Source organism: Lissotriton vulgaris, chromosome 8 (genome assembly GCF_964263255.1).
Source record: "Lissotriton vulgaris chromosome 8, aLisVul1.2, whole genome shotgun sequence".
Classification (NCBI taxonomy): Eukaryota; Metazoa; Chordata; class Amphibia; order Caudata; family Salamandridae; genus Lissotriton; species Lissotriton vulgaris.
The window spans coordinates 113,891,516-113,911,207 of NC_141696.1; the positions used below are offsets into that span (position 1 = coordinate 113,891,516).

Below are 19,692 nucleotides of genomic sequence, written 5' to 3' on the forward strand. Positions count from 1 at the left end.
CCTGCCTGAAGGGGGCGAACTGGCCAGCCGCGGAGCCGCAGGGGCTGCTCACCACGGTCAGTGGGGGCTCGGCAGCGCCTCGATCCACAGGACATCGTAAGGATTTCCGGGCCCCCGCCCTGTTCAGAACGGCTTTGAATTTCTGATCCAATTCCAGCTCTTTCATGCCCTCTATGGTCAGGTCACTGACAGTGCAGAGGCACACTGGTAAACATTCTACATGTGTTTATATCTAATATTAGGGTACAGTGAAGTGTGTTTTCAATATCATACTACAGCAGCAGCTCACTAATATTATTGTAAATAATCTCTGTGACCCCCCCCCCCAATCCTATTTCTCATAGGTGACATCCTGTTTTGATCTAAAATAAACTTTTTAATGATGTTACAAGGGGTTGCAAAACAAACATTTCTCAGCAAAATGTCAGTAATAAAATCCCTTACACCACACACACAAAAATAAATTAAAGGAAAACTGTATTTAAAAAAACCTGATTAAGAATGAGTGAACAGAGCTGGCCCAATCAGGGAGCCCCCTGACAGTCTGGGCCAGGGCCAGGGCCCACTTTGCCCATGCCCCAAAACGTCTCTGTCATAATGCATAATTTGCACTTCACGGTGGTTTCTTTCTCTTAAGTACACTATCTTACATGTGTGCTTCTCCTGCAGCTGTCACACGACAGCATGCTTCCATTCAAGACTAGAACCTCGATTTTCAGACGGTGCTTGGTTTAAATACCATGGGCTGTATTACCTTCCGGTTCATTGTTGGAGCACTTCCGGTGCAAGGTCTGCTCTAAGGGGTACTTTAAACTGGCGCTCCGGAAGCAGACTGGGACAGGGCGTCTCTTCGTAGGTCAGGCACAAACTCTGACCGGTCACTGCTGTAGGAGATAATGCCTGGTCAGCAAGACCTACGGCAAAAGAATAAAAAAAAAGTAAACATAATATCAGGGGTACTCCTGGAGCAGTGGAATTGTGCAAACAAAGTACGTGCTTTTGAGCCTCAAAATATTCAATATTTGTGAAGACTGCCCGGTGTTGTGTCTGTTAATGTGTCAACAATGCTCCTTATAAAGAAACAAGGTAGGGTTATGATTAATATAGACTTGAATCGGTGCTATATTGAGGCTGTCCAGCAGGACAGGAGTATTAATTGATAGTCCTATTATCAATTAAAACTACTGTCCGGCTGGACAGCCTCAATATAGCACCGATTCAAGTCTATATTAATCATAATCCTACATTGTTTCTTTATAAGGAGCATTGTTTGCTTATTAAACTGATAACCCAAGTCCTTATTTACCTTGAGGGTTTCCTTGTTTGGTCTAAAATACGTTAATGTGTCAAAGCAGCCGGTATGATGTGAACTCTGCCAAGAACATTTGACATAGTGTGACAAAATATACTCACCGCTGTGCCAGAGATTGTGTGTCATTGAACCAGGAAATGCAGTAACAAACGACAGGAGGTTACCCGTAAACTCGGTAGAGACCTGGGTAAATAGCATATAAGAGTATCTCAAAGGGTTTTGTTTGGTAGACAATTCACAAGGGAGCCTCAACCGATTGCCGTGAGCTGGGGAAGGGGAGCAGGGAGACAAGAAACCAGGAGACATATGGTTGAGAAGAAAAACTTTTTACATATATTTAATTATATGGTTAAAAGAAACAATCTTAAATGCACTGTGTTACATTAAATGTCATGTAACCTGTATTAAATTGTCCGGGTGACTCAATACCAGATTCCCAAACACAAAGCTCCTTAAAAATCTCCGATATCTTCTAGACTTCCCAGAGTATTTTAATTTACAAAAATTACTCATACTAATTTTCCATGCCTGGCAAAATTTGCAGGATTCATTCATGCAAGATTGTGAATTTGTACAATTATTTTTTTTAATTAATTTTACTTCCTAAAAAAATATTTTTCACTGCAAATAAACCCCTTCCCCTCTAATACAATAGTTGTGTTTCCTTCCCTGTCCCAATCTGGGAATGTAATAAATGACGTGTTACCAGGGTAGAAACTCCTTGCAAATGCTCACCATAAAAACCCTATTGAGACCCTCGCTTTGAGTTTATGACGTTGGAAAATCTGACACTCTGGAAGATTATCCACTCTCATAGGTGGGCTTTATGATTGTAAGTGTACTCTGTGTAGTGAACCAGGACGTGGAAGTTATGATACCAATGAACGTTTTGCACATAGTGATCCTTGAGTTTCTTTCTGTCACATGTCTTGGTTGAAACGGTGGATGAAATTCTGAAGTCTGGTGGAATTTTTTGTTCTCTAAGGATATACATTGCCAAACTTGACCCGAAGGTATTGCAGCGCTTTACATGAGCACCAGTTATGTTACAGACGGACACATTTATTTTTGGTAGGCACGGGGAGATTAAGTGATTCGCCCAGGATCGCAGGATGTTAAGCCAACGCCGAGCCTCAAACCTGGTTCCCAGTTCCAAAGGCAGTAGCTCTGGCCATTACGCCACATTGTTGGAGCATCAGGGCCAACCCGGGTGGTGGGTTCACCATGGTTTCAGGGGTGCTATGGTCTAAAAGCGAATGGAGTAAAAGCAGATGTTTCCCATTAGATCTCTTGTCATGCAAAATCTCCATGGTTCCGGTGAGATGAATTTCCAGATTGGTGCAGCGTTGCAGATGGTGCCTCTGGGAATTGTGGCATCCACGAGAGTCCTTATCGAACAACACAAAGCATGTTTTTGGACCCTTGGTGAAGAGCAATAAAATCCAGGTTTCCCGGCATACAATAGGTTTTCAAACCATAGTGTTATTGCTTATCCAAGGCCTGAAGAAACACCACTGTTTATCTCTTTTGGAGAATGCAGTGGCTGCCAGTCAGAGAGAAGTCATTTTAAGTCTCTCTACCTGATATTTACATGTTTTTACAAATGACCATGTATCTGGCTGCTCCTGGAGCTCAAGCAGCCATGTCTCTCAGATCTTATACCTGTCAACCTTTAAACGAAGGGGGGCCGCAAAGGAGTTTCATTCCAAGCCCCGTCGCTTTGAAGTGCCTTTCATCTCCAATATGGCTGCCCCTTCACTCCATGCAATTCAGGATCTTCCCCCTCGCCTTTCTGCTGGTACGGGATCCACGTATGTTTGAGAGCTTGTTGCTAAGAGGCGATTGAGTTCACAGTGTGGAACGAGTAAACCTTCCCAATCCAACCTCTGGACTCTGCAAGGCCAAAGCATGCACAGAACCTGGGTATTCTCTGTTCCAGAATTCACACATGGTGGTACATACATACCCAAAAACTGAGGCTGGAGTTGGCTTTTTATGAGCAGCGCTGGGCATATCTTGAGGGGTACGGGTTTCACTCATAGCGGGGACAATATTGAGCTGCTATTCTGTTATTCCAGCTCTTCCTTTCAATAGTTCTATGCCTAAAGAAGTACATGTCTTTGGTTTTGTTGCGGTAAGCCATCCTTAATGGCACTGAAAGAGTGAATGTTGGTACTTTTGTACCCTTTGGATAAGTTACTCAGCACATTTCTCGTATTGATTTATTTAAATGCTGTTCAGCAGGTGACTTAGGGGAGCTCGCCTGATCTGAGTGTGGTCAGACCCTGCCAAGAGGAAGTACTTTGGTAACCTCATGCCTATGTTTATTCTTATCAGGAAGCCTTATCAGCCTCGCGATTCCAGTTGTTCTTGCTTAAAATAACAACTCCTCCCTTTGAGCATTTACTGCTCTGCTAGTTATCTTTCCTTCCTTCAGAGACTCTCTTCTTGAAGACCAGTATTTACTTGTGCATGAAAGTTAGAAAACTTTGCAGACTGCCTCCAAATCATACACTCCTTTCTTCTGTTTGAGGGGAGGAGTTGGCTTAACGGGTAGGACGCTCGACCTCGAATCTGGGGAACCGGGTTGGAGTCTCGGCAGCGACGCTCAACATCCTGTGATTCTGGGAAAATCACTTAATCTCCCCGCGCCTAACAAAAATGAATGTGTCCTCATGTAATGCAACTGCTGATAAATAAAGTGCTCTGATACCCGATACCCTCGGATCAAGTTCACGCTATATAAAACTCTGTAAAATAAAAAAAATTATCATTTAGGTCAATTATTGCTAAAACTTTTTCCAAATGATCAGAAGTGTTCATCATCCAGAAAGAGTGCCCCTCTTGTTTCTTCTAAGACCTCCAATGGTGAGGTAATCCTTCATACAGAGTACACAAGGGACCAGCCGTTCTCTTCCAGGTTGTTGGTGTCTTAGGACAGTTCTGCTCCACACAAACATCTCCAGTGCCTCGCTGAACAGCTTCTTGCATATTTCACTGCTGCAAGATGAATGTGTCTCCTTTTTGAAAGGTTGTAGAGCACATCCAGGCAGAGCTTAGAGAGCTTCTGCACTGGTCCAAAGAAAGGCACCAGTAAGTAAAATCTGTTGGGTGGCCACATGGACTACTCTGCATGTTTGACTCTGTGATATCAGCCTCAATGCTGGTGTTAAGGTTGAATCAGCTGTTCATTGCAGTATGTTTCCTTCAGTTCTTCCTTTAGCCAATGCTGTCTCCAAATTCAACTTGTGCTTTGTATTCTGTTCTTAATTGGCTGTCAGTGTTGAGTTGTGTACGCAAACACAAAGGATGGAGTTACTGGCCACATCGAGATTACCGGTTCACAGCAATATGTGGGTTGTGAGTGCTCCCCCAGGCCCTGCTGAAAGTTGGTGAGATGTCTGTGAAATGTAGGGGAAACTGGGAAGTAACTGCAGGGATTGTTATTCCTGATCCCCGGATAACCCCCCATTTGTAAGGGGACCCTTAGGGTCCAACCCTTAATCCCTTGGCCACAGAATTATGTATGCCCCTTGTGGGAACTAGAGAGTAGCAGTTTCCTGCCAAATTGTAATGGGTCACGTAGTCCATTACAAAAGAAAGAGAGCTGTGATGAGTTTACAGTGGTTCTACAGCCTGCCCCTTGCTTACCTTCAGTTGGCCTTGGTGTCACTCTCATTTAGTTGCGTCTCTTCTCATGTCACCCTGTCCCGCCAAATATGTGACGTTAGAACGCATGAAATTACATCGTTTGCCGTTGCAAAGCCAACCTTTACCCTGACTTTCAGTCGGGGAGCGCTGGAAGTTGGAATAGATAAATTTTTTATTCCAACTCCAGTGTGTGCAACAGTAGGGAAGGTGTTGGAGTTAAATCCAACACCTTCTACCCACTGCTGCACACCTTTTTCGTTGCAATGGCACGTGATATAAAGGCATGCGTTGTAACGGTTGCGTAGTAAAGGCTTTTTACCGTCACGCCCCCTCCACCCACCTTCCAGAGCATGGCCTCCTTATGATCCTTTTGATTGGCTGACTTGTATCCTTTCACTGCTTACATTTAACCCCTTCACTGCGGCGGCTATTCCGCCGCAGTGCTAAGGGGGCGGGGCGGTCGCGCGGCGGGCGCATGCTGGTGACGGAACCGCTCCGTCACCAGCCGCGGTTGAGCTGTGCTCATGACGGAGCGGTTCCGTCATGGCCTCGCCCGATCAATAAAACACGCCGCGCAGGCGCGAAATCAGAGGCGCGCGGCCTGGCCATGACGGAACCGCTCCGTCATCAGCACAGCGCCACCGCGGCTGATGACGGAGCGGTTCCGTCATCAGCATGGATAGGGTTAAGGAATTTTTCATATTCATTCAGCACTCTTTTCTGGTCATGTGTTTGCTTCCTCTCTCCCTCATGAGCTGCTTCACCCCTCAAAAACCCTTTCTCTTCGCAATGTGTTGCTCCCCACCCATCCCAGTTTGTCTGTAAATGCACAGCAACAGAATTTATTTACTGCAGTGCAGTTAAAAAGAAGACTTTAGGGTTTGTTTTTGTTTTATCGCCTGCATTCCACGTATTGTGTGAAAGCACAAGCTTTGGCTCACAGAGGCTTTCCTGGTGATGGGGTGGGGTCATCTGCTGCACTTACTCTGATAGCTCCTGAGGCATAAAGTGTACTTAGCATCATACTTCTCTTGAACACCCATAAATCTGCTCACTGGGCAAATGCGCAGGAGCAAATGGCTGAATACTGTTAAAAGGAAATTAGGCCTTGGGGAGTGTGTTCCTTTACATCTAACACTTACTTATGCTTTTTAAATGCTGTTGAGGATTTCCTGAGTGAAAGGTATTTGAAAAATAAACAATGTCATTTATAAACATTAAATTCAATGAACATTTTTGAGATACCATAAGCAGGCCCATTGGAATTATGCAATTTTGCGGCTGCAACGTTTTGCCGCCTTTTCCACATAATCCATCATCTGCTGTATAGTGTGTAGATTTGAACCGCAAAACAATTTTGTTTCTAGCTCAAACGGTTCAAAAGTTACTAAAATCACAGCGACACGTGTTATAGCTCAGGTGAAGGTCCTTTGCAAAGGTTGACTTCTCACCTTTCTATTGCTTATTGTTATATTTGAGTGTTAAACTGAGGTGCAACCTTTTACCAGACAGTTTCAACAAGTGCAAAAATGACTAATTCATGAAGCCATATTATCAGACAATGTGCTACGTATGCCGCGTAATTTGGCTTTTCTTGCTGTATAGTTTAGTCAGCCTTGCCGCATAATTTGACCCTCTCCTGCAGTATAATTTCAGTGGCCATGATCATAAGATATGTGTTTGTGTTTCATCCAGTATTTTGAAATGTTTTTGTCTTTTATTGAACAATGCTTTTCAGACAAACTTTGGCAGAATCAACAGCTCGGGACTCGCATTATTAAAGCATGGCCTGTTGATTTTGCCAGTGTTTGTTTTTCTAAGTACTCATGCTAGAAAGGTGATTAAAATGAGAGTGATATATGAGAAAAGGTTGAAAATAGGATTCTGCACTATAATTATTATATTTCTTTGTTATGGGGTTTTCTTCTTTTAAATTTGTTTTTATTTTTGCAAACAACATAATATAAAAACATTATCAATGCTGTTATCAATTAAGGAGCAGATTAAGTGTAAAAAAAGACATGAATAAATTCAAGAGAATAATAGGGAAAAAGAGAGAAAATGGGTTCACAGGGTCTCCGCATCTGTTCCTGATATAAGCATATCCCTGCAGCTTTATGAATGAATGGTCTCCGTCTCCCTCCATTGTCAGCTCAACTTACTCCACTATCCTACTGTAGTAGGCCTGGGCGTTCCATCATTTCAGATGTTTGTGAGGAGCGCTACATGCTTCATAAATCGCTTTTTCCAGTATTGTGGATTTCTTAAGGCTGTTCTTCCATTTTGCAATAGTCGAGGGGCTCTGGGTATGCAAGTTCTTTGCAGTTTCACTTTTGGGGACCATCATGGTTACCTCAATGAAGAGTTTTTGATATTGATCCTCAATATATGAAGCAATGCCTCACGCGGGTCTAAAGAGATCTTAGAGTCCAACACGTCATAGCAGATTCTCTCCACTGCCCCCCAGAACACAACAGAGCTGTACAACTCCACACCATGTTCAACAGACCGCCCACTTCAGCGTGGCACTACAGGCATGTGGGAGGTGAGTCTCGCGTGATACGCCATAAAGGCTCTCTCGTGAAATATGTACGGTGCAGGGATTTAAATTGCACCAAGCAGAATCTAGCAGTGGTTGAAATATACCTTGCCATTCTGGTTCCCCAAGTGGGCCAACATCAGCCTCCCAAGACCCTCTAAGTTTAGAAAGTGTCAGGCGTGTTGACTACAGTGGAATTACATAGATTCAGGAAATTTTGTGTTCATGCCTGCGATCGTCCATAATGGTCTTAGCCTCTAGTGGGTGGAAATCAGAAGTTGAGTCTTCATGTTGTAGGCGGGCAGTAGTGCATTTTGAAATTGTAGGTACTTATGAAATTGAGTGTGGGTTAAGCCAAACGTCTTCTGCAGTCTGCAAAAGAACACTCCCAGCATGGCTACACCTAATCTGCCCCATCCCTTGAAGTCCGAAAGAGCTGCCACTTCCAAAAGCAGTGCTCCATTGCATAGGGTGGCTTCTTTGGCGAGGAACCCTTGCCATCGTATTTGCCTCACAATGCCTGTCCACACCTTGATATGAATCCGGCGGCGTGGGAACTTAAGAGTGATTCTGAGCGTTGAGCTCTGAATGGTCTGCAGCCTACTAGTGAGTTTTTTGTTGATTCCGGAATAAAAGGTGTTCCTGTAGTCCGCTTGCTTGTGACAAGGGCATGTATCCGTTTTTTGGGTGCTGCTTGAGAGCCATTTAAAAATCTTCCTTAGCATCTTCAGCGTATGGAAGCATGAAGCGGTGACGGCGTTGGCTTGGGTGGTCATTTCGAGTTTGCTGTTGATGACTTTCCCGTCGTGGACGGTGGGAGTGGCTGTTGGTCCTAGCTCTGTTGGCCACCAGGTGGAGCCCCATGGTGAGGTACTCATTCCTGAAGATCCCAATGTTGGTCTTGTCAGGGTTCAGCTGTAGACATTTTGTCTTCATCCTGTTGGAGTTTTAAGTCATGCAGGCATTGAACTTGATCCATGTACTGGACGTCTTGTCCTTGAAGGAGATAATGAGTTGTGTGTCGTCAGCATAAGAGAGCATGTTGATGTCCTGAGGACAGATAATATGGGCTAGAGGAATCATGTATGCATTGAAGAGGGTCAAGCTCACGGAGGATCCTTGTGGAGCTCCGCCCATGAGGTAGCAGGCGTCTGAGGTGTGTGGAGCCAGGCTGATTGTGTCCTTCAAGTCAGGAAGGAGCAGAACCATCGCTGTGCATGTCCTTGGATTCCGATGTTGTTTAGGTGTTGGAAGGGGTGGAAGACCACTTCATATGCCGCAGAAACATCTGTGAGGGTGAAGGACACTGTTTCTCCTCTGTCCAGATTCTTGTAGATATCATTCGTGGCTGTGCAGAGGGCAGTTTCCATGGTTGGTTCTGAAGCTAGACTGAGTGTTGTCAAGGAGTTGGTGGTCGTTGAGGTATTCGTTGAGACGCCTGTTAATGAATTTCTCTAAGACCTTGGCCAGGAACGGTAGCAGAGAGATCGGTCTGTAGTAAGCGAGTGTTGAAGGGTCCGCGGAGGGTTTCAAACCATAAACCTAGCAAGCAATGGGTTGAGGACTGCAGAATTTGAACATACACCACGGTCCCACTCCTCCTCCTCATGTAGGAAGCAGCTTGACGTTGTGCAGAGCCATAACACAAATTGCCTAAAAGACTCAGGAAAGTATTGCTACCCAGCTCCAGAGGCAACCTACGTCATTCTTCAGTCCTATCTAGAATGCGCTCATGTCTGTAAGAGCAACGGAGATCACTCATCAGGGCACACAGCAAAGCCTTTTAAAATGGCAAGCGGGAGATGATACTCAGGGACTGGCCAACAGTGGCGGCTGGTAAAAAACTGTGGCAGGGGTGAGGGGAGGTATGGGGTAGAAAATAAAAAAAGAAACAACAAATAAAGAAAACTTACCTACTGGTTGCTTCACCAGCCTCCCCCTCTCCTCTGTCGCAGGTAGCACTGGGGCTCCAATGCTCCCTAAGCCAATCACAACGCTCCAATGCAGCATTGTGATTGGTCTGAGCGCCGTGGTTCAGCGCTCAGACGGGGACATGTTTCCCACCAGGCTGTGTAATGCAGCCTGGTGGGAAACATGCAAAGTGTGCATGACTGTTTAGCCAGGACAAGACGACCAGCCAAACAGTCATGGGTACTTTGAGACATGGAAAAATAAAATAATAACAACGTTTTGGTATAATTCTTTTAATTTTCCTCTGCACTGCTCCTAAAGCAGAGGGGCGCCGCTCCGCCGCGCGGCCGCTGGTTACCAACAGGCACATCTGGCAGAACTATAGAAATGTGGTCCAAATGTAATCTCTTTAAAATCAAATGAAGAGCCCTAGTCATGTTCCTCAGTTTATTGTAGAGGGAAGGTAAGATATTCCTAAATCCTCAGGGGGTGGGGGCTGATAGTGCATGCAGTATTGCTCTTACTATCGCAGTCGCTTCCGTAATGAACATATGTGCCGCGTAGGATCTGCCACAAGATTATTGATCTTACACTCATTTTTTTGACACCCCAGAAGCTTTCTATGATGGTGCCTACTCCAGGGGGAAAATCCTTTTTTCTAATGTAAAGGGATGGTACTCTTTAACTGAAAGATTGAAAGTGTGACAATGCTCAGGAAACCCCCACGCTGAATAATCTGTTTACAGGAAACACATACTGACATCAGATGGGTTTAGGACCAGACTGTACCCACTAGTTTTTACAGAACATTAATTCACACATCTCGGTGTTAATTCTAACAGTGCCCCATGAGCTGTGCATGGTAGGGGAGGGACGCTTGTAGTCACACTTGCTTCAAAGCTACTTTTTCGCTCAGCATTCGCTGCGTACCCGTGGCTCAGTGGGTTACTACAAGCGTTCCTCCCCTACCGTGCACAGCTCTTGGGGCAATGTTAGAATCATTGAAAATTGAATTAAGACAACTTACCAAATAGGTAGTACTGAGTCAACATACCAATCGGGTATTGTATGAACACATATAAATAAACCTTGAATAGACACTGTAATTTTATCAGTTGTAATTCAGGAGTGGTAACAAAGGAACAATTCAGTTGGTCTTAACGAAAAGCCGCTGGAGAGACTTGAAACATGTAGTCCTGGTGCAAACACATACATTATATTGTGCACCTCCAATCACCCCTTTTTTTTAACAATACCAGCCACAGGTTTGAATAAAGTTTAGGATCCTAGTGGCCAGGCATTTATTTTTTATTTTTTCACTATCTCACTAACCCTTCCACTCCTATTTTTAGTACTATATCCCAGACCTTCCAAAAAGTACCCCCACGTCTCCGTCGGTCGCAGCACACCCCGTCCTACAGCGGGGCGGGAAGAACCCGATGATGAAGCATGCCACCAAGGGGCCTTTTGGTGGGTGAGGGTTATTTTAAGAAAAAGAAAATATTTCCCCTTAGGGAATAGTGGTACATCTGGGGTGATATCAGTTGTTACTCTCTTGTGGATTTCTCTACATTGTTCTATACCGTACAGGATGCAAGGTCCACTACGTACCTCTCCTTCCCTTCTTTGATTACCATGATCAGGAAAACCCCTTCACGGTCAGTGACAGACTGAAGACTTGAAGGGCAGGCATCTCATGGTGATAGAGACTGTAGGGGCTTCCTGATTGCCAACGTGCAGACACTTTATGAATTGGTGGATAGAGCTCTAGGCAGTGTCTAAAACTGATATGCATGGAGGGAGGTCCACTCAATGTTTAGCGATTATTTATTTTTTCCCACTACTGTGCATACATGGAGTATTTATTCCTGATTATCTCACTCTAAGTGTAGCACCGCTGAGACAACTGTCATTTTTAACCATTGTCAGAATTAAACTTCTCTAGTCTGGCGTCCAAGACTGCCATGCCACTATGACTAGCTTGTGTATGTCTGAACGTGTTGGTGTAAAGGCATATGTAGCACAAAACTAGCTGCTTAGAAAGGGAGTGTGGCCCATCAGGGAGGGGATGGTGGACAATTGGGATTTGTATCCCTAACATAGAGTTTTTTGCAAATTTGCTTCGCCCAATTTTAAATAAAACATTTACATTACTTAATTTCCCAATCCAATTTTCATCACCTCATCTCATCACGAGCATTGATCCTAGATTGTTAGTTAGCAGCTAAGTTCATAGGTCTTTGGTATAGTTTCTTACCATGTGTTATTCTCAGCGTATCCGTCTCGTAACTCAACTCATTCTGCAAATTTGTGTTCACACAGCTCAAATCTTGCTGTGTGGTAACAGAGAGCTGTACGGCAGGAGTGATACAAGAGTGGGTGCGAGTAGGGTTATAGGTGGCAGGGCCGCTCTTCGTATACCAGTGGTGCTGCAGGAGCGGTGGCTGTAAATACTCGGGGAGGAGTTGTTCCTCAATGATCTTCCACATTAAATCCCTGTGTAACTGGACAAGAAATGGAGCTTGAAGGATATTTTTCTGGATGGTACTCTGGATCCTCATTCTGGATCACTCGCACTTCTCTTCCAGATATTTCCCTATCTTCTGGTGCTCCTGTTACTCTGCACTATCTGCCCTACCTTTCGGGGATATTATTTCCTTACTCCTCTTTTCCTACCACATGTTCACTGACATTCTTCATTTATTTTCTTCCTTTGCTTTTGTCCACCTTTAGATCAACATTTTGAATTGCCTAATGGCATTGTGCCTGCATTTTCATTAATTCCCTAATTCTGAACTCTTCTAAGACTGAACTACTCTACTTTTGTGTTCAAGGAGCACTCCCTCAACCCTTGCCATCAAGCCATTAGCTCCTCATGCCCAACAACGCAACCTGCTGGGCTCCCTCTTTTTAACTATTGTTAAGGATCTTTAATTGCTCCCCATCATCTGCTTGTGACTTTAGCCTTGCTGTGGACAGAGTTCTCCTTCTTCCCAGGATGATTTGGGCGTACAATTGCATACGTACATTACACACATACACCAAGCACCCTCTCCGAAACCATAGTCGTTCCATCTGACACTTTCATGCCATTGCCTTCAATTGGAAATGTTGCCACCTGAAAATGTTAATTTACTCTCCAGCCACAGTTTCATGGTACCTTATGTTGAAGATATGAAAGATCCACTTGGAAATGGCTCAGAGCATGGTGTAATACTGAACAAAGCGAAATCCTACATCAGTCTTCAAAGAGTCAGTTGCTATGTTCATTTGCACCCATTGATGTCTCTACAAACACCTTCCTTTATCTCTGTAGTTTGACCCGCACTATGCAATACAGAAACTAGGTTGGGTGACTGTGCTGGAACAGGGCATAATACAAACTGCTGACCCATACCATCGAGGCAGATCTTTAAAATTCCAAATATTTTTTTCTTTTTTTACAGAGTTTTATATAGCGCGAACTTGACCCGAATCAGGAATCGGAGCGCCTTACATAGCACCAGTTGCATGACATGAGGACAAATTCATTTTTTGTTAGGCACGGGGAGATTAAGTGATTTGCCCAGAATCACAGGATGTTCAGCGTCATTGTCGAGAGAACCCAGTTCCCCAGATTAGAGGTCGACCGCCCTAGCCGTTAGGCGAATTCCTCTCCCCATATTTAATGCAATTAATAATTTAATACAACTCGATTAAAATGATTGTTCCACCCTCTTAGAATTTGCATTTGTATTACTAGATAGAAGTCAAGTTCACTAACTTTAAACTGTCAAAACTGGCATATATTAATGTTCCATTTAATGGAAGATATTTCACTATAGAAGTGTCTTAGTGGGGGTACCACGCCATAGTAACATTACATTTGTCTCCAGAACAGATAATAGCAGTATCTTGAGTTGACGTTGGCAGGGTTCCATCTGGCACAAACTATTTTCACAAACATCTTTATCTAAACATCTTGTTTTGCCTGCTCTTCTTTTTACTAGATCCCCTCTGGTACCTGAATTTTTTCTTTGTTGAGTTACATTTCTGTTTTGTGTACACAGTTCATACCTCGTTTTGAGAGGTATTTGGCAAGCACCGAATTGGCTAATATTTGCCATTTAAGTAGGCACATTCCATGATCCTTAAAGTACACTCACCAACATATTTCTTTGAAATACCATATTTATGACTGCTGCCTTTGATTAAAACAGGTTTTTACAGAGAAGTGACATTCCATAGCGACAAGTGACTTATTTTTTCTTCAACACCACTCTTTACATTATCTTAGTTTTGACGTTTTCTTGTTGGATAAGCAATACTTCTGGCATTGATGGATGCAACAGATAAAAAAAACACTAGGCACTTTTGTTAGAGATTTAGGCCTAGATGTAGGTAATTTCATTTTACCACTTCTTAAATACCGAATTTTACCGATTCGGTATTTAAGAAGTGGTAAAATAGAGGGGTGGGGGATGTAGGTATTACAGAATCGGTAAATACCGAATCGTTAAGATTCTGTATTTACCGATTCTGTAAATACCGATTCGGTAATGCCCATTGATTCCTATGGGCATTGAAGCCCATAGGAATCAATGGGCATTACCGAATCGGTATTTACCGATTCGGTAAATATCGATTCCAGCAAGGATGCAGGGGGTGTCACTTTGACACCCTCTAGCACCCCAAATACAGGCTTGTGTGCAATGTGGCACACAGCATGCCCTAATGTGTCACATTGCACAGGTGTGCATGCACAGATGTGCATGCACACCTGAATTCGGTATTTTACCACACAATAGGATTGTGTGGTAAAATACCGACTCTTAAGGGCCTGTGGCACTGTAAACTGTGCCACCTACATTTGTAATTACAGAATAGATATATTTACCGATTCGGTAATTTACCGAATAGGTAATTTTATCGAATCGGTAATTATAAAAAAACCTAATACCGGTCGGAAACGGCTGGTATTAGGGCTCCTACATCTGGCCCTTAGTCCCTTAGCAAATATTTACTTTTTAAAATTGTTTTTAGAATTTAAAAAAAAATGTTTTTATCTCAAAGAATTACATAGAAACTATCAAAGTGTTGTCTCCCTCCTTACTGAGCAAAAACATAAATATTTAGAAAGTCATACATTAAGTTTTAACTCTGTTAAAGGAACACATTTTTAACCAATTCTCCTGTTTTCTTTTCTCAGCTAAAAATGATAGCAAGTAATCGTGACAATGAATGGGACGTGGAGACTTGCGCAACCTGACTAACAGCTGACGGCCCCAGGTCCTCCTGAATAGATTGTTCCAGAGGGTAGGTGTCTGAAAAGCAAACGCCAGACCACCTCACTGTATGTATTTTGAGCCCGGCTATTGTAACCTATCTGCGACTCTGGGCTGGAAGGATCTGGAGGGGCGAGACAGCTCGATTTTACGTGCACGATAGCTCTGGGATAGTCGATGAATACGTTTTGAAGCCAGAGATCGTGTCTTCAAAAATTCAACCTCTCCTGATTAGTCAGGCAGTGTGGTGAGATACAAGGCCACTCTTTGGTTGCATGTACTAGGACTTCTTGTAAAGGAAGGAGGAACGGAACCTGTGATAAAAAGACTTAGATCAGGGGTCTTCAATCTGTGGGGCGCGACCCCCAGGGGGGTCGTGGAGTCCTGGGAAGGGGGTCGCAGATTGTCATTTTGCCTTAGTGGCATCGGGCTGATTGAGGGTGCTCACGGCGGAGGTCTAATTCACACCGAGGGGTATAAAACAGCAAAGCCTCATTAACAAGTAAAAAGTCTTTTAAAGACCTGTGAAGTACTCGGGTGCAGCTTTCTGTGTGTCCCTGAAAGTGTTTCAGCCCAGCTCACACACACAAGGGGGCTGGGGGGAAGGGGAGGGTGGCTGGGGGAGGAGACTGTAGCCCTTCGAGTTCCATGGATGTTGCACGCCTGGAGCTGTGGGTCCCGCCTGTAAAGCACAAAGCACGAACCCGCATACCTGGCGCCATGAGAGAGGAAGAAGGAAAAAGACGCAGAGAGATACTGATTCCCCCCCCCCCCCCCGCTTTCCCCCATGAGAGAGGCACAGAAAAGGTCCATGAATGAATGGATGAAAGGGTGGATGGATGAAGGATGGATGTATGGATGGATAAAAGGTTGCATGGATGAATGATGGATGAATGTGTGAAAAGGTGAGTGGATGAATGATGGGTGAATGGATGGATGAAAGGATGCATGGATGAAGGATGGATGGATGTGTGTAAAGGTGGGTGGATGAATGATGGGTGAATGGATGGATGAAAGGGTGGATGGATGAAGGATGGATGTATGGATGGATTTAAGGTTGCATGGATCAAGATGGATGTGTGAAAAGGTGGGTGGATGGATGATGGGTGGATGGATGGATGGATGAAAGGGTGGGTGGATGAAGGATGGAAGTATGGATGAAAGGGTGGATGGATGGATGAAGGATGGATGTATGGATGGGTGGATGAAAGGATGGATGGATGTATGGATGGATGGATGAAAAGGTGGATGAAGGATGGATGGATAAAAGGTTGCATGGATGAATGATGGATGGATGTGTGAAAAGGTGGGTGGATGAATGATGGATGTATGGATGGAAGGATGGATGGGTAAAGGATGGATGAAAGGGTGGATGGATGAAGGATGGATGCATGGATGAAAGGATGAAAGGGTGGATGAATGAATGAAGGGTGGATGGATGTGTGAAAGTGTGGGTGGATAAATGATGGATGGATGTGATGAGGTCTAACAGGCGCATTTATGGTTGTCGATAGTTGTTGATGATGAGTAGTACCAATATCTAGAAACTTTTGTTGGAAGGGGGTCCTTAAGCCTAAAAAAGTTTTACAAGGGGGTCTCGGCATCAAAATGTTTGAAGACCTCTGACTTAGATAAACAATATTGTGGTCCTGTGTATAATATGCAACAGGAAGAAAAACAGTAGAAAGGAAGAGATCAGTTTTATAAAGCCTTAGGAACACACAAATCCATCTTAAAATAAGGCATGATTGTGAGATCTCTCTGTATCCTGGGTCAGTGGTTACTGAATACAGCATCCATGATGGGCTCTTTGGTTTACCTTTGGTGTCCTTGGGTACTCTATAGGGTGACCAAGTTACTCCCTTTCTCATTGTGACTGTCCAGGTTTGTGAGAGCGGCAGCCAAGGCTTACTTCAGGATGTGGCTGAGGCTTTCGGTCTCAGATGGATTCAGGCCGGAAGTGATAGAGGTTCAGCCTAAGAAGGCTTACTCCAACATGTTGTAGGGGCTTTCCGTGTCAGATGTTTTACTCCAGCGGATGGCAGATGATTTCAGTCTCCGATGGCTTACTCCAGGGGGTGGTAAAGGCATTAATTCTCAGGTGATTTACTCAAGGGGCAGAGGAAGGCCTTCAGTCTCAGATGTACTCCAGGGGGCGTCTGAGGCTTTCCATCTCAGACAGCTTACTATATGGTGGGATGTATGACGTTACAACGCATGCTTTTACAACGCATGCCTTTACAACGCGGTTTTTACAACGTATGCCTTTACAACGCATAGTGCTTTGGGGTGCTGGATAGTGAATAGTTTAATTTACTATTCCAACTCCAGTCCCCATGGATAGTAGGGAAGGTGTTGGATAGTACATTAAACCTATTCCCTATCCTAGAGCGCCCCCCAGCGCAATGCATTGTAATGGTTTGCGTTGTAAAAGTTGCATCGTAATGGTAGTGCGTTGTAAATGTTTCATTGTAAAGGTTGTTTACCATATGATGTGATAGAGCCTTTCAGCCTCGGATGCTGATACAGAAATAATTATATTCGATAAAGTCAATGTCCAATCAGAGCTACATCTTAGTGAATATGTCTTTATTTACATGTAGGAAAACAGGCTGTTAAAATAAGGAAAAAGAAGACAATTGTAGCAGCTTTTGGGGCCAAGATACCCCTGAGCGCTTTCAAGGCGCTATGAAACATCTCCCCTCTGCTCTTGCTTCTTAGATGAAAAACACGAGTAATGAAAAACCCACCTCCTAACTAGAAACAAGGGTGCCACCCAAGGTGACAAGTAGCATACCAATGGGCCATTTCACAGAGCCTCAGCACTCGAGGATTGATGCAGGCCTTGGCCACGTGGACACGGGTAGATGAAGTGAGTAAATGATCTTCTAACAGAGCTAGTGTTGGGTGTCTGAGAGTTATTAAGAAGGCGTGTAGTTATTTCAGAAGCTTGTGATCAAGGCACCAGAACTGGTGTGAGGGCTTCCTAGTATGTCTCAGTGACCATATTTTTTCTAAAGTTATTTTTTAAAGATTGGGGAAAAAGGATAATTTCTGAATTGAGTAGGTAAGAGGTCACATGTGAACATTGTTGGAGAATGGCGTAGGAATGGTGTACTTTTATGTTCGTTGGACTTTTTGAGATTTCCGGCCTGATATAGATTTTGACAGACAGCTTAGTCCGTCACTACTGTGACGGATATCCCACCCACCGAAATATAAATCCCAATTATATCCTATAGGATTCATATTTCGGTGGACTGGATATCCATCACCGTTGGGAGCAGTAACCCATCTGCCAAAATCTAAACCAGGCCCTTAGAGTCTCTGTGTGAGGTATTTGGTGTTCTTAAGTTTCAACGCTTTTTAGGTGAGATGGGCTATCAAAAGGGGCAGTAGCGTCAGGCCAGAGAATTGTCCATTTCACAAAAGTGAGAGTAAATTTGGAAGTGTAAAATCAGTCTGAATTTGTTAAAAAGGCACAAACTTACTGTGAAATTAAGGAAATTCCAAAGTGCTACAGATGTAAATCTGCAAATCTCACATACACTTGCTTTTACATTTTTTATTCTGTTTGTACTTCACAATGAAAATATGAATTAGCCGATTAATCAAATCACTGGCACCCACAGACTGCCATGAAATCCTCATTCTCTGAATCAAAGTTTCCTGCTTAGATGGTGTAACTCTTTTTTTGCCCATAAGTGACCTACATCTGCGCGTGCAGTATACTCTGTGAAGCAGGTTCTTAGTATTCAGTATTGTGAACGCCGTGGTGAATAATTGGTATTCACTATTAGTGAGTGATATCATAAAAATGAACGTTCCTACAGCGATCACCATAAATTACATTGTCTGTTGGCTCTTCAGTAACAAGCTCAGAATTTTTCCCAGTGCTGTTGTCCTCAGTAAACCCTCTTGGAATTATGAAATATTGCAACTTTAGGCCTTGAGTTTGTAAATGCTGATATCTGGATAGCTGCTATAGTGCCCGGGCCATGGTGCAGCTTTTCGTATAGAGTTGACGCATGTGAACTAGGCCAGGGCAGAGTTTGTGGAGTGCGAAGTGACCGAAAAACTCTACGATGCTGCTTGGAGTTCCGCAAGTGGCGGAATGCGTTAGATCATGCTGTTTGCACTGATTTTTTACGTCTGATGTTTGTCCTTAGCTGGAATATCAGCGCAAACTGAACCATGCGCAGCGCAAGAGGGTGCTGCTTCTTTCTGCCACTCGAGCATATTTTCTACTCGAGCAGCAGCTTCCTCAACGCAAACAGAAGTTTTCTCAGCGCGAGCGGTCATTACCATCCATGACCGCCCGCATTGAAAAATCTCGCTGGGAGGTGGTCTAGCGGGGGATTTTCTTCACTCCCGCTCCCCAATCAAACTTTACGTTTCTGAGCCCCAAGCGAGGAAAAAACTCAGCTCTGCTTTGCGGAGCAGTGTTTTTTTGCAACCCGGCGTGCTCCATGGAGGGCGGAGTGCAGAAAACTCTGCAGACTATGCGAACGGAGCAATATTCACCACCCAGGCCTAATGTGAACAAGCGCTGACATCCAGGCGAAGGGTGGACAAGGGGTTGATGCACCTTAATGACCTTATGAGCAGTATCGCAAAAGTACAACAGTATATTACACTGGAGGTCCCTTGATGGTGTTTAAGACCCAAGGATCTTGAGTGATCAATTTCCAATTGTGATTAAAGTTTGTGAGTCTGCATAATGTCAGCCTCTGTGTCTTTAATGGAATCCAGATTCTCTAGTCATGGTAATAGGAGAATCGCAATTGTATTCTTCTTGTGGTGAAATATCTTGGCCGCTGCAGCATCCTTCATTAAAGGGATGCATATTTATTGCATGTGGGTATTCAAATGTATGGTATTGAATAATGATAAAAACCAAATCCCTTTTCATATAGCACTTAATACCATTGTTCTGCCATTTTTAAATGCTGTGAATAACACGTTACTTAAGTCCTTTTTAATGGGACTTAGTTTATCAACACTGGAAGGATGAA

The 19,692-nt window shown here is 43.9% G+C and overlaps 1 protein-coding gene across 9 annotated transcripts in view; it reads left to right on the forward strand.

Moving 5' to 3' along the window:
- The window catches only part of ARAP1 (ArfGAP with RhoGAP domain, ankyrin repeat and PH domain 1), a 768,097-nt gene that overhangs the window by 98,220 nt on the left and 650,185 nt on the right, over window positions 1-19,692 (forward strand). For all 9 annotated transcript variants that reach the window (XM_086933788.1, XM_086933791.1, XM_086933794.1 and 6 more), the window contains exon 2: window positions 14,602-14,708. The gene's annotated coding sequence lies outside the window, so the exon portion shown is untranslated. The remainder of the gene's footprint in view (window positions 1-14,601; window positions 14,709-19,692) is intronic.